The 12,958-nt window shown below is 42.2% G+C and overlaps 1 protein-coding gene across 1 annotated transcript in view; it reads left to right on the top strand.

Annotated features, from left to right (window-relative positions):
- TGFBR2 (transforming growth factor beta receptor 2) overlaps nt 1-12,958 on the top strand; it is a 90,232-nt gene that overhangs the window by 42,131 nt on the left and 35,143 nt on the right. The gene's annotated exons all lie outside the window — the stretch shown is intronic.

The raw sequence follows: 12,958 nt of genomic DNA, 5'->3' as shown, positions 1-12,958 counted from the left end.
CCTCATCCCATATCCTGACCTGACATAATTAGCATGGATAGTCTGTTGGATGCATACTTGCGTCTGTCATTCATTTATATTATCCTTCCTCACCTCCTCTCTTTCCCTATTTCTTCCCTGTCTTCTTCCTCCTGACTCTTCCTCAATCCACGTATCTGTCCATCCACTCATCTATCCATCCATCCATTTTTCCCTCCATCCATCCATCTCATATATTCATCTACTTTTCAATGCAAATAGTTGAGCATACAGTAAATATTATTTGACAATATTTTTTCACCCAACCACTTTTGCTTCTCCTTTTAAACAAAACAATATATATGGATATACCATATGCCTTTTAACTATTTTCTAGAAATTCCATAATATGGATTATCTTCTCTGATTGATTCAGCTATTCCCCTGTTGGTAGATTATTTAGGTGTCTCTGCTTTTCCACTTCACGCTACATTGAATATCTTTGTAAAAATGTCTTGTACATTTGTGCTAATATTTCTGTAAGATAGATTTCTAGAAATGAAATTTTGGGTCAGAAGTTAAACACATTTTAAATCTGGATAACCACTATTAAATTGTTCTCCCCACAAACATATCTAGGTATGCGGATATCCATGTCTCTTTAACACTGGAGATATAAGCCTTTTAATTTTGCCAGTCTGATAATGAAAATAATATTCTCTTGGTTTTAGGAATGTAAATTCAGAGTGGGGAAGGATTATTTTAGCCCCAAATAGGTCTGATTCAATAAAAAAGTTCTAAAGTATTAGAACACAAGTTCTAGGTTTACACACTATCCCTGCTACTATGTATATCCCAACTATGAAAACGATGTCTCATGCTTTGTGTGTGGTACTCAATAGCACTGCTCACCCACCTTTTTCTCTCTCTGTGTCCTTCACCTATTGCCATTTCCCTGCTTTTTTAGTCCAACCCCTTACCGATGCCAACTATTCAGTGTACAAAGTAAGACATAGTCATCTTGTCGGCACCACATTTTCTAAAATCACTTCTCCCTCCTATCTTGTCATCCTGTAAATACTCCTTTTCTTTCATTTCTCTTATGTTTTTGAGTTAGGAGGGAAGATGTAACTGTATTTAATCACACTAAAACATGGTAACACTGGATATCCTGACATAGCATCTTCTTTCCCCAAGTAGTTCACCTTTTCAAAGAACTCCCAGCTTAAGCCAAAGGAATTAATCTCTAATAGCAGAATATCCAAACAAGTTTATTAGCATTCATAAAACTTTTCTGTCCTTTTGTGTACTGGGTTATCTACAATGTAAGAGTTTATTTTGCCCAAAAGGAACAAAAGTTAATAAATGGCCTACAAGTTGGAGATAATAGATATTAGTATAGCTATTAGTATTATAAGCTCTTAAGATATACATGACTTCAGTTTTCAGTGCATTTCAACTCAGGTGATAATCACGGGCCCATGTCTATATTTTCCCTCTTCCTCATTATCAGACTATTTCTTTCCTTATGATGCAAGATAATCAGCATAAAGGCATTTCTCCTTGTACAGCTCAGGAAATCCAGCAGAGCTGATGACTTGGTTGCTTGGATGATTTCAGAGTCTCCTAAAATGCTCCAGGGAATGCTTGCTTTTTAGACATTTCCCATTTCTGCAGTGGGATAGTTCCCCTACCTAAAATACCACATAATTAGCAATATTTAAGGACCCACTTCCACTCTTATTGCCACCATCTCTCCCTTACACTGAGGAATGAAATCTCTTGAAGCAATCTTTATTTCTCCACTCCAAGTCAAATAAAATGTTAAACACAAACACTCTAAAGTGTTTTATGCTCTATTTTTATTATATAGTGCTCTATTCTCATTGCCAGATTTCTGATCTGCAAACACAGTGAATAATAATTACTTACATCTTCCATTTTTTCTTAAACATTCAAGGGAAGGGGCCCCTGGGTGGCTCAGTTGGTTGAGCATGACTCTTGATTTCAGCTCAGGTCATGGTCTCAGGGTCCTGGGGTCGAGCCCTGAATAGAGCTCTGTGCCCAGAAGTGGGGACTCTACTTGAGATTGTCTCTCTCTCTTTCTTCCTCCTCTGCCCCTGCCTCCTACAATCTCAATCTCTCTATATAATAATAAATAATATTAAAAAAAACTTAAGGGAAAAAGATGAGCCACAAGATTTTCTTTTTAAATGTAGTCTTTATTTTCAGTGCTCTTATTCATGATAGCTGACATTCGAGAGAATGGATCCTGTCTCTCTCTGAAAGACCCTTGGCCAAAAGGTGCTATGTAGAATTCTGAGAAGTCAGGGAATGCCCCTTGGACTCACCCAGACCTCAAATTCCAGTGAGAATCCTTATTGATGGGCTTGTGACAGCTGTTAGAGGAGATCTGTCAGGCTTCTAGACTGAGCATAGAATGTGGGAGGAGGGGAATCTGGAGTAAGCAGCTGCTCTATTGACTTGCAGATACCCACTTTGCAAAGACAGTGTGGGTGTGCGGTTATTCAGCTCCCACTGAACCTTTAAGAATCCAACACAACCACTCCGTTTTATTCATTCCATAAACAGTTTCCCAGGGCAGCAAAGATCCTTAATTTGCAGGGCCCTGAGCACGGGGGTGATTTTTGCTGTTTTATGAAAGAGAGAAACCGTGTAGTGTGATTGGTCAAGAGTGAGAGCCTGAGATGGGTTTGCTGGCATTGAAGGCCTATTCAGCTGCTTGCTAGCTTTGCCACCTTGGGCCAGTTCCCTGATATCTCTATGTTGCAGTCCTCTTGTGTGTGAGATGGGAATGAAAGGGCGGGGTGGGAGTGTGGTGGCATTGGCAGAGTTGAATAGATGGGTGCACGCAGAGCATTTACATCTGTGCCCAGTACGGTGGGAGGAGTCACTCTTGGCTGCTAATATTATTTAGGGCTTTGTACAGGATTTGGGACTTTTGCTTGAGATGAGGAGTAGGACCGTGTAGCGTCTAGGTCCTAGGTCTGCACCAGCACTGAGGTTGTAGAGTTGTGGGTTGACCATGGCATGCCAGCAGAGTGTTCAGACCCCTCTGGGTATCACACAGAGGGCGTGTTTTGTCTCATCCTCCACACGCCTTCATGGAGGCAAGGGGAACATGTTGAGTCTAGGATTTCTAATCAAAGCGAACCATATCCCTGACATGGCCGGATGATATTACAAATTAGGCACCTTGTTCCTGTTTTGACTCAGAATCACAGCAGGAGGCAGTTAAATAAAAGTCACAAGTACCTCTCAGATCAGTGACCAGGGCAGTCACACTGTCCTTGCTGAAGGAATCCACTCCCGATTCTTGATCTCAGCAGAAGGCTTGCTTTGGGCCATGTGCCTTCTCATGGAGTGGCTGTGCCACCATTGACCTCCTCGTGCTGAGAGTGGGACCTCTGGCCTGGCATGGCTGGGGCAGGGGTGGTGGCCACAGGAGGTGGGTGATGCTGGGAGATCCCAGCACACTAGCCAGTACAGAGTCTGGCTTACTCTTTCCTTGCTGGAGAAGGGGAACACTGTGCCCACGAGAACAACTCTTCCAAATGGGAGAACCTTTCATACACAAAGTCTTAGTGCACCAGCAGGGGCAGCCTTACCAGGGAGCTCGTCAGACGTACACAGCCTCCTGGACCTCTTGCACCAGCATCTGCTCTATAACAATGTCCTTGGTGATTTATTTGCACACCGAAGTGAAAAGCACTGGTGTGAACTCACCCAGCTGAACATGGTACCAGAGCTGGGCCTTGTGAAGTTCATGCTTGGTAACTTGCTGAGCTAATCAGCCCAAGAGAAATACATTTGGCCTTAAACCTGGTCATTTGGGAATGAGCTAAAGTCATTGTATTCAGTCCATTCATGTATCATGTAGCAGAACTCCCCAGTGAATTGTGGGTGTCTTTCAACAGTGATAGTAAAGGTCATTTTTTTTTTTTTTATAAATACTCCACAAAGTTGGTGCTAACAGCTGCATGTAGATATCAGACACCCTTTAGGTAACATTTCTTTGGTTTCCATGATAGTGTTTATGTTCATCTGTCTGGGGGATTGTCCCCTGATATATCTCAAAGCAGGATGTTTGGGAACACTTTTCGGATGTGGTTCTGAATTGGGTCTACTGAGGAGGGGATTTTGGTAGCCCTGGGGAGCTCTGGCCAAGTAATATAGTAACGTTAAGAAGAATTTGCCTAAATCGGTTTGTTCTTCAGTTGTCTGTTACGATCACTTGCTAGAGTTGGATATGTGGAAAACAAGAAGGTGACTTATAGGAGCTTCCAGCTCCCAGATGACTAGACCCCTGGCCATCCCACCTTTTCCTCTGACTTGTGATCTTCTCATTCTGGAAATTGAGAGACACTACTATGGCTCTGCAAGAAAGGGAATTAGCATTAAACTCAAGTCCTGAATTTTAAAAAGTCTAGTTTCAAGGCCAGAGACCCAGCCCCTTCCTTAACTGAAGAGCTAGCAAGCTGATGCCTTGTTAACACCCACGCTGTGGAAATTCATAGAATAATTAGAACATTAGCAGCAATGATCACTGCGCTTGGTTGGAATGGTCACCTGTGCTAACCACTCTCAGGTATGCTGTCTTGTTTCCTAGAGATACATATATATTTGAATATTCACTTATTTATTTTAGAGGGGTAAAGGGCAGAGGAAGAGAATGAGTGAGAGAGAGAGAGAGAGAGAGAGAGAGAGAAGAGAAAATCCCAAGCAGATTCCCCACCTAGTGTGGAGCCCCACACAGGGCTTGATCCTGTGACCCTGAGATATGACCTGAACTGAAATCAAGATTTGCATGCTCAACCAACTGAGCCACCAAGGCACCCCTAGTGTTTTTTTTCTGACATGTTCAGCATTGTTTCCAGCTTTACTAATGTATAATAGGCAAATAGAATTGTAAGATGTTAAATGTTTACACATTCATTATGAAATCATGAAGGGATTCCTTTCATCCAGTTAATAACCGCCATCACCTCACATATTTATGTGTGTGTGTGAGACATTAGATTCTACTCTTTTAACAAATTTCGATGATACGAGACAGCATTACCAACTATATTCACCATGTTTTACATTAGATCTTCTGATCGTATTCACCTTCTAGCTGAAAGGCTCTACCTTTTTATCAACCTCTATTTCTCTTTCTCTCCAGCCTGTGAAGGCTTTCTACTTTCTGTGAGTTTGACTTTTTTTTTTAAGAGTCCACATAAAAGCGATACCATGCAGTAATTATCTTTCTCTGTCTAGCTTATTTTACTCAGTTAATGCCCTTGGAGGTCCATCCATGTTGTTGTGAATTGCCTTCTTCCCAGGGCTGAATATTACTCCATCGTGTTTGTGTGTGTATATAGTCTACATCTCTAGCCAGTCACCAAATAATGGGCACTTAGGTTGTTTCTGTTTCTCAACCATTGCAGGTAATGCTGCAGTGAATATGGGAGTGCAGATATATATTTAAGATCCTGTTTTCATTTCTTATGGTTTGGTTATTTAATCTGAAGTGGGATTGCTGGATCATACGGTATTTCTACTTTAATTTTTTGAGGAACCACCATATTGTTCCATGGCTGTGCCAATGTACATTCCCACCAACAGTGCAAACAAGTTTCCTTCTCTCCACTTCCTGACATTTGTTATCTCCTGCCTCTTTTGGGGTCATAATCTTTTACACTGAAGCGAGTCCTTTGAAATAAGCTCATCTGAACTTCTCATTTTACTTATTACAAAGAAGTGTGTCTCCAGAGAGTGGCATGAATTTCCCAAGATCTCACAGTTGGTTCTTCACCTTTTGTCCACAGAGAATCAGAGAATCTTGTCTCTTCCTCAGGGAATTCCCTCACTCTTCCACAGTCAGGCCGGGTGTGTAGGGGTGTATGCTTTTTTGTCAGGTGTACCGCCGTGGCAGTTTGCACCCCTCACATAAGAGGCCGCCTCTTCTGTGGATACAGGACCAGTCACTGAACTGCAGTACAGACTCACTATTCAACAAATCCTTGGCAAGATGTACCATCTCAGGCTTACACTGTTCGTGAATCTGTGAGAAATGATGTTTATAATGTAACGGATGGCCAGCAGGATGCTCACCTTTTGAGAAGCTCATGGTTCCCCCCCTTCCCCCAGTAAGATGATGAGTGCAGATGCCCACTACACCACTTATAAACTCTCCCTGAGTGAACTACTTCACCTCTGCTTTCCCCTCTGAAAAATAGGGATAGAAATAACGCTTCTTTGGACAGGATTCTTGTGAAGATAAATGACTTCGTCCATGTAGGGGACTTAGAGTTGTACCTGGCAGAGACAAGTCTTCAATAAAACTTTGACTGTTTGGTGACTACTGCTCCCCTAGATTCAGATATCTTATCGTTGGATGTAGCCAGATGAGCAAGGAGCTTTGAGAAGGGAAATCAGGACTGTATGTTTACTGTAAGGAATACTGCTGGGGAAACTGTTGCATTGCATTGTTCTGTTCAGGAAGAAGCCAGGAGAAATTTCTCTCAGCTGCCCCCCTTAGAAAGAGTGTTTCCCTCATGGGGTCCTGTTTGTTTCTGATCTTAAGGACACTTTGAAGCATATAGAGTAGAGGTCAGCAGACTCCTTTGCTTAAAGGACCACTTAATAAATAGTTTCTAGCTTTGTGGGCCCTCGAGTCTCTCTGTTCCAGCTACGCCGCTCTGCTGTGGAAGCTGCCAGAGACAGCATATAAACAATTGGATGCAGCTGTGTTCCAATAACACTTCATTTACAAAAACAGACCTCAGCTCCTGACGTAGATTGTGGTTTTTTTTTTTTTTTTTCGTATATCCCCGTTCAATACCAACTAAGTTGGGCTTCTAGCAAGTATGTGTCTACTGATAACACCCCTGCTTGCCTGTGTTCCGCATTTGTCTTCTCATTGTCTTCATTCCATCACCCTACTTTTACTTTTCTTGTCTTCCTTCCCTACTCTACCTGAGCTTTTTTTTTGTTAAACAGGATGGAACTGTCAGTGAATACATCAATTATATGCAGTCAATTTAGACACGAGGACTCTAGAAACCACTTCTGACTCAAAGTTCAACCGATGTGGTTAAAAGAGAAGCAGACCATCCGATGTCGCCTGCCACCCAATGTGTGTTCACTGCTGATGTGGCAGCTCCATGCAGACTTTTGCAGTTAGCATGCCCTTGAACTTGAGAGGCTGAGAGAAGAGAGGGGCTCCCAGTAGCAACAGGGTTTCATTCCTTCCTCTCTCATTGTAGAATTTCTTTTACATGAAAACAGCCTCTTTGGTTTGCAGGCCTAACTCTGGCAGGAAGACAAATGATTTTTTTACAGTATCAGACACGCGGTTTCCTGTCTATGTTTAACTTGCCAGCAGAACATCTCAGCCAGCTGGTTCCCCTTAGACCTATTGTGACCTTAATAACATGGCCTCACGCCATCCAGTAAACCCACTCTGTGTATTGATCACATGCCTCATGCACTTTATTGACTCGTATTGGTTCGTGAGTCAGAGAAGACCTGGGAGTGCCGCCCCCTTCATCTTAAATTCCATTTTGTGTCTGTTCTGACCCAGCATCATGGAGCTGGCTTCTTGGAGGAAACTCTTAGTTCTTGCATGGAAGAAATGAGAAGACTAAATGGTGCTTTGGCAGCTCTGGGACTTCTGGGTGTGCTGCCTTTGAACTGTGCAGTCGCTACTCGAAATAGCTGGCTTGCCAGCTGTGCGTTTTTGTTTTAGGAGAAACAAACCAGATTTACTTTCCGGTCTAAATGCAGAAGAAAAAAGTAAGTGTGGAAATATAGTTGTGAAGAGTTGTTAGAAGAGGAAGAAAATTATGGATGAAAGTCACTGGTTTCATTCCTGGGAAGAGAAATCAGTTATTTGAGGTGATGACTCAGTGCTGAAGGAGCCTTTGGTTGTGAATGAGCTAGGTTAGAAAGCATCCTCTGAATCTGTGAATATGGCCCATGTCTCGCCAAGAAAATAATAAAGATCATACATGCCAGAGGGCATTGTGACTCAGTCAAGTGAAGCTTAGAACATATTTGTAGCTTCTCTAGGCAAAGCAACTCGTTTCTGTAGATTCCCCCCCAACCCCCAAACCCCCACCCCCAGCAGCAGAGTAAACAAAGATGCTCTGAGGCTACATGTGGTTGCCAGTTGTGACTATTTCTGCCCTGGAACCTCATTTTGATATGAATCATGGCAGAGTGGAATCCAGTAAGGACACAATCTGTCTCAAATCCCAGCCACTGGGTGTGAGTGACCAGTTAAACAGTTGTTGGTGGTACATCTGCAGTCTCTCATCACCCCAGGACCACCCCCTTGTGTTCTACAAATGACACACGGATGGGTGACAGCAAAAAGGGTCCACGGAAACCCCTTTCTTAATGATTTTATTTATTTATTCATGAGAGACCCAGAGAGAGAGAGAGGCAGAGACACAGACAGAGGGAGAAGCAGGCTCCACGCAGGGAGCCTGATGTGGGACTCGATCCTGGGACTCCAGGATCATGCCCTGGGCTGAAGGCAGGTGCTAAACTGCTGAGCCACCCAGGCGTCCCCACGGAGACCCTTTTGCTGCTGTCCCACCAGTGGAAAAACACTAGCAAGCTAGCTAACCACCATGAAATTGACTTTCATTTCCACTCACCTAAACTCCAGTGGCTGTACTTACCACCAGTTGGACATCTGGCTGACATGCTTTTGTAAAACCTTTTCTGATCCTGAAATCACTCCTGCATGGTGCTAAATACGCAAAATATCAAATTTGCCAGCAATCATTGTACAGTCATTAAGAAGGAACCATTTTGTCTTATCTTTTGCTTTAGTGAACAGCATGAAAACCAGTAAGTGGATGTACAGAAAGGCCACTTTGACTTAAGGTAAAGAATGAATTTTTGAATATCCTAGCATTTAGACCTTATCCTCATAGGTCTAATGCATAGCTAGATGCATAGCTAGATCTTTTGGGAATAGATTATGGGATTATTTACAGAGGAGTAGGCTCTCTCTGTTGTAACATTTCATCATTTCAAGGACCAAATTCATATTTTACTTTAAAAAAATATATACCTTACATTGCTCATTAGGATATAGCTGGTTCCAGTGTCATGAACAATTGGTCCTAAAAGTAGGCATTAAAATTCCTTCCATTCTGGGCAGCCCCGGTGGCCCAGCTGTTTAGTGCCGCCTTCGGCCCAGGGCATGATCCAGGAGACCCAGGATCAAGTCCTGTGTCGGGTTGCCTGCATGGAGCCTGCTTCTCTCCCTCTGCCTGTGTCTCTGCCTCTCTCTCTCTCTCTATCTCTCTCTGTCTCTGTCTGTCATGAATAAATAAATAAAATCTTAAAAAACAAATAGTGCTTAGGAACTGCCATGCTCAAAATTTATTAAAAAAAAAAAATTCCTTCCATTCCTTCTTTCTCCAGGCCCCATCCTATTCAGGATGCCTATTTCTCCCACTCAGTTGAAGTCATTGTTCTCTGCTTTGGCTGCACTTTGGAAACACCTGAGAATCTTTAAAAACTACTCATTAACCGGGTCTTAGCCCTGCAAATTCAGACTTGATTGGTCTGAGGTCTGGTGTCAGGATTAAAAAAATAATAACTCCCCAAGATATTCTAATATGCAGCCAGTTTTGGGAACCACTTAACTCAACACAGTTTGTTCTGCCAAATATTTTTATATTTTTTCAGGTTCCTCATATAACCTAGAAAGGGATGGTAACAATTAGAGAATGATAAGCACCACACAAAGTAGCTGAAATTCAGCCTTCTAGGTTAGAGGAGGAGAAAAACAACCAAACAAAATACCTATATTACCACCTACCTGAGGAATAATAGAAGGTGGAGGCACCTGAGGTTTTAGAACCAATGAAATTATACATTAAGAGCAGACGATATTTTAAACTTCAAAGTGTAACTGGAAGGTTGGATGGCAAATTTTGGGTGCCACTGCCTCGGCGGAGACAAGGCAGCGATGGGAGGTGGTATGCATAGTTGTAGGAGGTGAAGACCATCAGGTAGAAGGAAGTGCAACAAGTGGTGTTTTCCGTGGAAGGCCAGAAGAGAAGCAAGGATTTGTTTCAAGTGGCCAAAGAGGGGTTGCTAGTGTGCAAAACTAATGTGCTCTTCTAAAGTCGTCTGGTCTCCCTGTTGGAGAAGATACTGGAATAACTTACTGTCTCTCTGCTTTCAGGTTTTCTGACTGCATGAAGGGACCCTAGACAGGTTACGAGATGCCCTTCAGACAGGCAATCCCAAAAAAGGATAGAAGAATTAGGGCAGGTGGGGGAGCCTAACAAAACCCAGGCTAAGTGGTCAGAAGATTAACATGAAGAAAAATGCAGCTCCAAAGAACATATGTCAGGCTGCATCTCTGTCAGTGGGGAAATAGGCATTCATAAGACATGTGATCATTTCTTGGGCAAAGCCTGGCATGATTTAGGTTCTCTATTAATGTTGGTTGCCCTCCTAAAGTCACAGCAACAAAAGTAGCAAGAATCTATACCCCAAGGAGGACCATGAAAGATGGTAAGCGCAATGGAAAGAATGCCCACTACAGCAGAAACAGAATTAGGGCTTCAATTGCCTGGAATGCCCAGTCATATGAAACTTAACGGATTCATGTAAAGTCAGGCGTATAGGCTTAAGTGATTGATGGCAGAAGAGAGCTCATCAAAAGCTGGCTTAGCATCTGTTGATGTGATAAAGACCCAGGGGTTTACACGTGAGTTAAGGTCATTTTGAATTCAGGGTGATCTGACCGAGTGTATCGAAACAAAACAATAGAACCAACCAACCAACAGTAGTCTTCAACCGTGCTCATTGGAAGGGGCGCCAAGAGTCCCAATGTAATCTTTGTTACACAGATTACATTCCAAGTATTGTGGCTGGCTCTAGCGAAACATGGAGAATCTGGAGTAGCAAGAATGATTTCAGAGAATTGATCATTTTACACTTCCAAAAGGGACCTGGCATTTAGTGGGTGCCTCAGGCAGACTTGAGAGTCTGACCCATAAATCTTTTGAAGAGTGATTGAAGGAAACAGAGATGTGAAACCTGAAAAAATAAACAGTTTGGGGAAACAGGTGAAATGCTCACCAAGTGTTTAAAAGCTGTCATCCATCCCATAAAAGAAGAATACATTTTGTTGTCTTTTGCTTTAGAGAACAGCATGAAAACCAGTACGTAGATGAGCAGGAGGGCTACGTTTGACTTAATATAAAGAATAAATTCTTAAATATCCCAGTGTTTAGGCTTTATCCTAATAGATCCATAGCTAGATCTATTGAGATTAGATTATGGGATGATTTACAGAGAAGTGTGGTCCTTCTGTCATAACATTCCGAACAAAGGTTTGATCTCTGCATCTCAGGAATATTCCAGAAAAGGTTGTCATGCCAGACTACCTGTAAGGTACTTTTGTTGATAGAGATGGGAAGGAAATAATGTAAGGAAGACAATGGAATATGATTCAAAGCTAGGGAATGGCTTAATTTTGAAATATGTATAATTGGAATAAGACAATCACAAGGGTAGGAGGGAAGACATCTTCCGTTATCCTGGGAAAAATTATCCTCAAAATCTGTCCAGACTGTCAAGCAGTCCTGTCAATATTCTGGAAGCTAAATTTGATCGTATATGCTCAATGAGCTCACTGTCATTCTGTTGTTTAATTAAAATGATTTCTTGTTGTTTGCCTGTATGTAGTTGTTTGCTTTTTGTTGAAATGATGGAGGAGGAATCCTATCTCATTCTGCCCTCCTGCAGCACTGATCTCTCTAGGAAATTCTCACAATCTTCTCACTGGCTAACATTGAATACAATTCTATAGGGCTTCGCAAACAGGTCCACTATTTTTTTTTTTAAAGATTGTATTTATTTTTTCATGAGAGACAGAGAGGCAGAGGCAGAGGGAGAAGCAGGCTCCCCACATAGCAGGGGGCCCGATGTGGAACTGGATCCCAGGACCCCAGGATCACAACCTGAGCTGAAGGCAGACACTTAACTGACTGAGCCATCCAGGCGTCCCAAAGCTACAGATTTTCTAAGTGAAAGGTAAACAACTCTATGGCAGAGTACCAAGGAGCTTGTTTCATGTTTGCCAAAGCCCAGCTTCTCAGACTCTACTATGTAAATTAAGTAACTAGGGATCTTTGTAAAATGCAGATTCTGATTCAGGAATTTAGGACAGGGGTCAGATAGTGCATTTCAAATAAGTGCCCAAGTGATGCCTACTGATGCTGTTAGTCTGGGGAACACATTTTGTTTTTTTTGTGTGTGTGTGTTTTAAAATGTTTCATCTGAGTATAGTTGACCCACAATGTTGTATTAGTTACAGGTGTACAACTGGGGAACACACTTTGAGCAGCAGGGTGTCAAGAGATTCCTTCTGTATCATGCTACCAAAGTTTTTTACAAGACAGTGCTCTAACCCACTGAGGTATGGAGCCTAATCACCACCAATTTTTTTTTAAAATGCGGAAAATGTTGGTAAGATATTAGAACCCCTAAGTTAGGAAGAGTGTGTGTGTGTGTGTGTGTGTGTGTGTGTGTGTGTGTAAAATATGGTGATTTGAGCAAGAACAAAGGAAAGATGATAAGGATATGGGATGTAACAGAATCAAGAGAGACAATTTGTTTTGCTTCTTATAAAATCCTTTATCTTGCTCTCCGGGGATCCCTGCATGTGTGTGCCTGAAGAAGGCTGTGGCTTCATAATACCTTCTTTGCATCTTGAGTGAATACTGAACACATTCAGTAAATGTATAGGAGTTATCAGTATCTTTTGTTCTCTTCTGCCACTTTCTTCATTGTAACGGGGTCCAACTTTGTTAGGCATATGGTTCAACTGAGTTATGTCCCTGGGAGGACAACAACCAAACCAAAAAGTGCATGCTGTCATTTTTCCAATATAGCCAGACTACCTCCTGACTTCCCTAAATAAGCCTTCTACCTTACTGTTGCTATTTCACTTCAA

The sequence above is a fragment of the Nyctereutes procyonoides genome, unplaced genomic scaffold (genome assembly GCF_905146905.1).
Source record: "Nyctereutes procyonoides isolate TBG_1078 unplaced genomic scaffold, NYPRO_anot_genome, whole genome shotgun sequence".
Lineage (NCBI taxonomy): Eukaryota > Metazoa > Chordata > Mammalia > Carnivora > Canidae > Nyctereutes > Nyctereutes procyonoides.
The sequence above is the reverse complement of the archived record's forward strand: the minus strand, read 5'-3'. Positions and strand labels throughout refer to the sequence as shown.